The sequence below is a fragment of the Dipodomys spectabilis genome, unplaced genomic scaffold, assembly GCF_019054845.1.
Source record: "Dipodomys spectabilis isolate Male_0828 unplaced genomic scaffold, ASM1905484v1 ptg000175l, whole genome shotgun sequence".
Taxonomy (NCBI): Eukaryota; Metazoa; Chordata; class Mammalia; order Rodentia; family Heteromyidae; genus Dipodomys; species Dipodomys spectabilis.
The window spans coordinates 8829773-8837330 of NW_024870852.1; positions in this window are offsets into that span (position 1 = coordinate 8829773).

A 7558-nucleotide genomic window follows, 5' to 3' on the forward strand; every position below is an offset into this window, starting at 1 on the left:
CTCAATGCTAATGCCCATAACCCTAGCTACTCAGAAGGCTGAGATCTGAGGATTATGGTTAGAAGCCCACCAAGGCATAAAAGTCTCTGAGAGACTCTTATCTCCAATTAACCACTCAAAAACTGGAAATGGAGCTATGGCTCAAGGTGGTAGAGTGCTAGCCATGAGCAAAAGAGCTCAGAGATAGTGCCTAGGCCCTGAGTTCAAACCCCACAACAAAAACAAAAATCTATCTCAACAAAGGGTGAACAAATACAGCAATGGTACTCACTAGACACTATGTTGAAAATAAATTTTACAATTTGTGGGCAGGGATGGTAGGGAGAGAGCAAGGGAATTGTCCAAAAAGAAATGTACTCTTTACCTGATTTATGTAATTTTAACCCTTTTGTACAGTAACGAAAAACAAAAAAACCATTTCCAATATAAAATGATAAATAACAGAGCTCTAATAGACTGTCAGCCACATCTGGTTTAAATGCATACTACTAAATGATTTCTTCTTTTATGCAATAAAGATTTTATTTTATCCAAAAAGTATTTGAATTCTCTTGTTGCTAGCACAGTTAAATAAAACTTAAAAAAAATTAAAAAACAGTAAAGAAGGAAAAGCTGGGCAAAACTAAGAAACAGGTAATTTCCTTTCTAAAACTTAAGAATTTTTTGAAGTATTGTATCACTTATTTACATCCAGGTGTTGAAATTCATTGTTCTCTTCCAGATGCTCTGGTTTGTCAACAATATATTGATTTTTGAAATAACAGAATTACAAAAGACCATAAAGTGAAAAACAAAGGAGACAATAGAAATCAGAAGCAAGAAATGAAACACTTAAACTTTGAAATAAAAATAATAAAAGAACATCTTCATGTAAATCATAATGAGGATTTTGTGTACATTTCTGGAAACTATACTATTGAGAACAGTATAACATTCAGTTGCAAAGGAATTTTATTTTTTTTTTGTTGGTTGTGGGCTTGAACTCTGGGCCTGGGTGCTGTCCCTGAACTCTTCAGCTCAAGGCCCAACGCTCTACCACTTGAGCCACAGTGCCACTTCCACAAAGGCAATATTTAGGAGAGAGATTATAACAAAGTTGCTTGACTCCCGGAGAAGAATTAATGCTTACATACAGGCAATCTTAAACTGCCACAATGGTAGCTTTTGTAAAGTTTCCATAAATAAGAACATTGGGCTAATAAGAATACAAAGTTAGCCACAGAATTAAAAACTTAGGTGAATTTTGATCGATGCCCATTTCCACCGCAAGAATAAAAAGCATCGTGCCTAAACTTTAAGCAATTTACAAACCACATTCTCCCGTAAGACAGCTAGATTATGATATTTATGGCTTATGTTTTGTGTTGACTGCACTTTTTGTGAGTGTATTTTGGTTAATTGGAATAAATTCTAAGATATCTTTAAAAATGTCTTGCAGATGTGTGAGGTCTTTACAATGACTAAAAACTCCAGTAACCCTATGACTTAGCACTTTTGGAAACATTGATACTTTGGAGCATATGATTTCCCTAGATCCTCAGTACAGCAAAGGCCTTGGAAGGTCACTTTTTATTTCAAGCTAAGTAGGAACCAGGCCCCTTTCTCAGAAGGGCGGTGGGAGGGGCAGGAGCTGAGAGTGGGAGGGGGAAAGGGGCGGGGCAGGGCGAGGAAATAGGGCGGGCATTCCAGTGAGGGAGGGAGGGAGGGAGGGAGGGAGGGAGGGAGGGAGGGAGAGAGAGAGAGAGAGAGAGAGAGAGTGTGTGTGTCTCGTTGTGAAGGGGCGGGGCCAAGGGCGGCCGTTGAGGAGGGGAGGGGCGGGGCGCAGGCTCTGAGGCGTGGCGGGGCGGGGCGCAGGCTCTGAGGCGTGGTGGAGGCGGGGCGCAGGGGCGGCCGTTGAGATGTGGTGGGGTGGGGCGGGGCGCAGGCGCTGAGGCGTGGTGGAGGCGGGGCGCAGGCGCTGAGGCGTGGTGGAGGCGTGGCGCAGGCGCTGAGGCGTGGCGGAGGCGGGGCGCAGGCGCTGAGGCGTGGCGGAGGCGGGGCGCAGGGGCGGCCGTTGAGATGAGGCGGGGAGGGGCGGGGCGCAGGCGCTGAGGCGTGGCGGAGGCGGGGCGCAGGGGCGGCCGTTGAGGTGAGGCGGGGAGGGGCGGGGCGCAGGCGCTGAGGCGTGGCGGAGGCGGGGCGCAGGGGCGGCCGTTGAGGTGTGGCGGGGAGAGGCGGGGCGCAGGCGCTGAGGCGTGGTGGGGCGGGGCGCAGGCGCTGAGGCGTGGTGGAGGCGGGGCGCAGGCGCTGAGGCGTGGCGGGGCGGGGCGCAGGCGCTGAGGCGTGGCGGGGCGGGGCGCAGGCGCTGAGGCGTGGTGGGGCGGGGCGCAGGCGCTGAGGCGTGGTGGAGGCGGGGCGCAGGCGCTGAGGCGTGGCGGGGCGGGGCGCAGGCGCTGAGGCGTGGCGGGGCGGGGCGCAGGCGCTGAGGCGTGGTGGAGGCGGGGCGCAGGCGCTGAGGCGTGGTGGAGGCGGGGCGCAGGCGCTGAGGCGTGGCGGGGCGGGGCGCAGGCGCTGAGGCGTGGTGGAGGCGGGGCGCAGGCGCTGAGGCGTGGTGGGGCGGGGCGCAGGCGCTGAGGCGGGGCGCAGGGGCGGCCGTTGAGGTGTGGCGGGGAGGGGCGGGGCGCAGGCGCTGAGGCGTGGCGGAGGCGGGGCGCAGGGGCGGCCGTTGAGGTGTGGCGGGGAGGGGCGGGGCGCAGGCGCTGAGGCTGCCGTGGAGGCACGGTGGTGGTGGCGGCGGCGGCGGGGCAGGCGCTGACGTGTGGGGGCCCGGGGGGGAGTGAGGCACGTGGGGAAGCGGGCTTCGAGGCAGGGATGAGGGGGCGCGGAGGAGAAGGGACACCTCCAGGGCAGCTAGGATGGGGGTACCGATGGTGAGGGGGACGGGGAGGCCGCAGGGGAGGAACCGGGGTGCTGAGGGAAAGGAGGGTATGAGGTGGGTCGGGCGCCAGCCTAGGACTGGACATCGGGGGTTCCTCACGGACAACGAGGTTAGCGGGGCCATCCCCCTGCGTGCGCGCCGGGGCGCCCCGTCCGGGGACCCTCCGGCCGGCGTCTTCCTCAGGTCGAGCTCGCGCCTGGACCCGAGCGGCCGGTAAGCGGCCAGGCGGGTGCGCGCGGAGGTGTGGGCGGCCGCAGTCCCCATCGCGGCCCGCCTCCTGCCCTCGGCCCGCCCCAGCCTAGGTCCAGCCCGGGGGGTCTGAGGTGAGGCCCACCGGAGGGAGCAGCCGTTGGAAGACGAAGCGGGGCGGAGCGCGCGGAATCTGAGACGTTGGGGGCTTGCGGGGTGTGAGCTTTATAGGGAGCGGTGTGGGGGCGGGGCTTGATTTACATTGGGCGGGGCCAGCGGGCGCAGGGGGTGGGGCTCCCGGGCCCCAAGGCTCAGGGTCCCGAAGGCAAACATCTGGTTCCTGAAAGGCACAAGGCAGAGACAGGGCTCATAATCCCATGGGGAAAGGCTGTCCTTTCGCCTGAGTTTTCAATGCCATTGTGAACCATCCACTTACAAGCTACAGATCCGTACAGAAATTATATAAACCCTTGGAAGTGCTGACAAAGTACCTGCACTGTAGAGTACTGTAAGAAGTAAATGAGATGATGCACCTATTGAGCCTACAATAAGTGCTTATAAATATTGGGTGTTATCAACTTTTTTTTTCCCCCCACATCAACTCACCTTTAGGCCAGAGTGAATACGTTCCAGCTTGGAACCAAACAGCGTTCAGTAGCTACAGCCAATAGCCAGAACCTGAGAAAAATCATACTAGAGTATAGAGAAGCAAAGCTGGCCTCCTCCCTTGAGCTCCAGAATAAATACTAACAAATCTTGGATCATATCAAATACTAATAAATGATCTCTATTGTAAGGTTACCAATAAGGTTCAGGTTTTTGCTGGACATTTTATAGGTCTCTTTGCTCCTTAAGAAACCTCATAGGGCAATTAGTTTTCCCTCTTGTGTGAGAAGGAAATGGTCCAGAAAGAAAGCAAACTGCTCAAGGTCATATAGTCGGGCATAGCAGAGACAGGTTCAAACTACAGTGTAGCTCTCAGGGGATGTCGCAGTGACAACTCAAGCAAAAGGCTAGGAAATACCTTTGGTAGCACCTTGGAAATGGGCAGGTGTTTCTTTAAAATTTGCAGAAATGTTATTTAACTGTAACCCTTCAAGACTGATTCTCTTTCCATTCCAGGTCTGCATCACACCTTGTTGAGGACACAGCCAAGGCAGAGTTAGTTTAGTGTGTGTTTAACTTAGGTGTAAAGAACTGTGTTTGTATAGTCCATAGTCACTGCTGTCATTGCTGTCCATCCCAGTGTAGGAGTGGCTTTCAGAAATGCACCTACCCACCCACTAAGCTGAGTACCCTCCATGTGACTGAGAGTGTAGGGCCATATAAATTATATTAGAGCCCAGAATCACAAGTTGGTACACAAAGATAGGAAACAGGATTTGAAAGTAGTCTATAGAAAATCCTCACAGCCCTCAGACGTACTAAACTTTAGCAGAGAATTTGGATCTCGTTAAAACCCAATAAAAGCAGGCTGGGAAGGTTGCTTAGTGATAGAGTGCTTGCCTTGCATGCATGAGGCCCTGGGTTCAATTCCTCAGCACCACATGAGCAGAAAAAAAGCCAGAAGTGGTGCTGTGGCTCAAGTGGTAGAGCGCTAGCCTTGAGCTGAAGAGCTGAGGGACAGTGCCCAGGTCCAGAGTTCAGGCCCCACAACCGACAAAAGCAAAAAAACAAAAACAAAAAAACAAAAGCGTAAGTCTGGCCGGGTGCCAATGGCTCACGCCTGTAATCCTAGTTACTCACAAGGCCGAGATCTGAGGACCACAGTTCAAAGCCAGCCGGGGCAGGAAAGTCTGTGAGACTCTTATCTCCAATTAACCACCAGAAAACAGGAAATGGCGCTGTGGCTCAAGTGGTAGAGTGGTAGAGGGCTAACCTTAAGCTGAAGAGCCTGAGGGACAGCTCCCAGGCTCAGAGTTCCGGCCCCACAACTGACAAAAAAAAGTCTGTCTACAGTGCATTGCATCCAAATATAAATGTGCTGTACATTTTTTTGCTAATAAGAACTACACAAAGTAGAAGGTGTATGCTTGTAGAACATGGTCATGAGCAATTTACATCCATGTAGGAAATTGAATCTTGGATAATATCACTGTTCTGGATGTGTCTTACATGGCAAGTCTTAGTGATGTCTGTTTCCTACAGATGAAATGCCCTGCACAGCTGAACAAAGTAGGAACTCACTAAGAGGAATAGATGGATTTCAAACGAATAAACTTTTAAATCAATTGATATTCTAATTTTAAAAAGGAGTGGATCAAACAAATGTATTGGGAACAATTTGGCTTTTTTTAATTGTCAAGGTGATATACAGAGGGACTTCAGTTACATAAGTAAGCTAGTGAGCACATAAGTAAGGTAGTGAGCACATAAGTAAGCTAGTGAGCACATAAGTAAGGTAGTGAGCACATAAGTAAGCTAGTGAGCACATAAGTAAGCTAGTGAGCACATAAGTAAGGTAGTGAGCACATAAGTAAGCTAGTGAGCACATAAGTAAGCTAGTGAGCACATAAGTAAGGTAGTGAGCACATAAGTAAGGTAGTGAGCACATTTCTTGTCAACTTTGTTACTTCTTCCCTCAATTTTCTCCTACTTTCCCTCCCTCCAGCCCCCCAAAAGTGTACAGATCATTTCCAACATATTGTCTAGTGTATATTGCTGTTACATTGGTTCCCCCTTGTTCTTTTTCTCACCATTCTGTTGTTCCTCTTTCCTTCCCTAATTCAGATAAACATATATGCACAACCAGGGCACCAAAATCAAATACAGTGACAACAGAGGATATACTATAAGGGAAAGAACATACAAAAGAAACAAAAAAATCACATAGTACATTAAAAACACTAATGAAGAAAAACCTCTTATGTCCATGTCTTGGAGTTCATTTCACTTAGTATCATCTTATATGGTCATATGTACATAGCTATTGAGCTATTCTGCTCATCTGCTAAGATTATTGTAGATGTATACTAATTATTGCAAATAAGGGAAAACATGGGACTTAGGTTTCTTTGGGACTGGCTTTGTTTCCCTTAGTATGATTTTTTTCCAAGCCTTTCTATGTCTTTACAAATGGGGTGGTGTTGTCCTTTCTGATGGAGCATAGAATTGCAGTGTGTGTGTGTGTGTGTGTGTGTGTGTGTGTGTGTGTGTGTGTGTGTAAAACACATTTTCTTGACCCATTCATGAGGGGCATCTGGATTGGTTCCATACTGGATCAAGAAACTATAGAACTCAATCACCAGTTTAACAGTAGGCATTGACAATAAACTGGTTTATGTGCTGTCAGCTCAAAAGATATTTAAAATTAGTCACTGTACGAACTTAGAGCTTGTATACAGATTAGAGGTGTCCCCGAATTTGGCAATTATCTTAAAAATTTACATGTCGTAAGATTTATAAATGAAAATTATTTACAGTATCCACAGAGAAATGTAATCAACCTTAGCCAAGCACTGGGCTCATGCCTGTAATCATAGATACTCAGGACGCTGAGATCTGAGGATCTGAGATCTGCCAGACCAGACAGAAAGTCCATGCGACTCCAGGTAACCACTAGAAGTGGAGCTGTGACCCAAAGTGGTACAGTGCTAGCTTCAGCAGACAATGATAGGGACAGCACCCAAGGCCCTGAGTTCAAGCCCTACAACCAACAAAATAAAAAGAAATGTAATCAACCTTGATGGAGACTAAATTATCTCCATAGTCTCTGTAAAAAATCATATGATGAAGCAATTAAGATCAAAGAATATACAGAAAAATTATTGCAAAAATATACAGAAAATTTATTAGTCATATGCAGTTAATAAAATATGCTAATGAATTAGCTTTTCACCACTGTGACAAAATACCTAAGACGATCAAAAGGAGGAATAACTTTTTGGTTCACAGTTTCATGGGTTTCAGAAATCAATCAGCTGACTCCATTGTTGGAGGGGGGAGTCTATGGAAGGAGATCACCATGATAGGGAATATGTGGGTGTGGGGAGAAGGTCTGTTTACCTCATGGTAGAAGGAAGCAGAGAGAGTAAAGGGTCCAGAGTCCCAGTACCCACTTCAAGGACACCTCCCCAGTGACCTTTCTTCCAGGGGCTCCACCTCCTAAAGACTCTACTCCTTTCCAATAGTGCCATGGATAGGCAGCCAAGCCTACAGCACATAGACCTCTTTTTGGTGGAGTGGATTTTTTTATGTTTACAATATTTGCCAACTTGAATTGTTTGTAATTTGTTATTTCTTCTCCATTCTAAAAAGATGTCCTTCCTAACCTAATTTAATATTAGTCACTTAATTTTCTATCTTTTAGAGTACCCCACATTGTAATCTCCAGACTCTCAAAACTTGAGCCAGCCCTTTTCAACCCTCTTCCTCGTGTTCCATGGGCTCTAGCTTATATTGGATAACTTCTGTGTTCGTGGCTTAAGAAGAACCTACACTTGGCAGTATCAG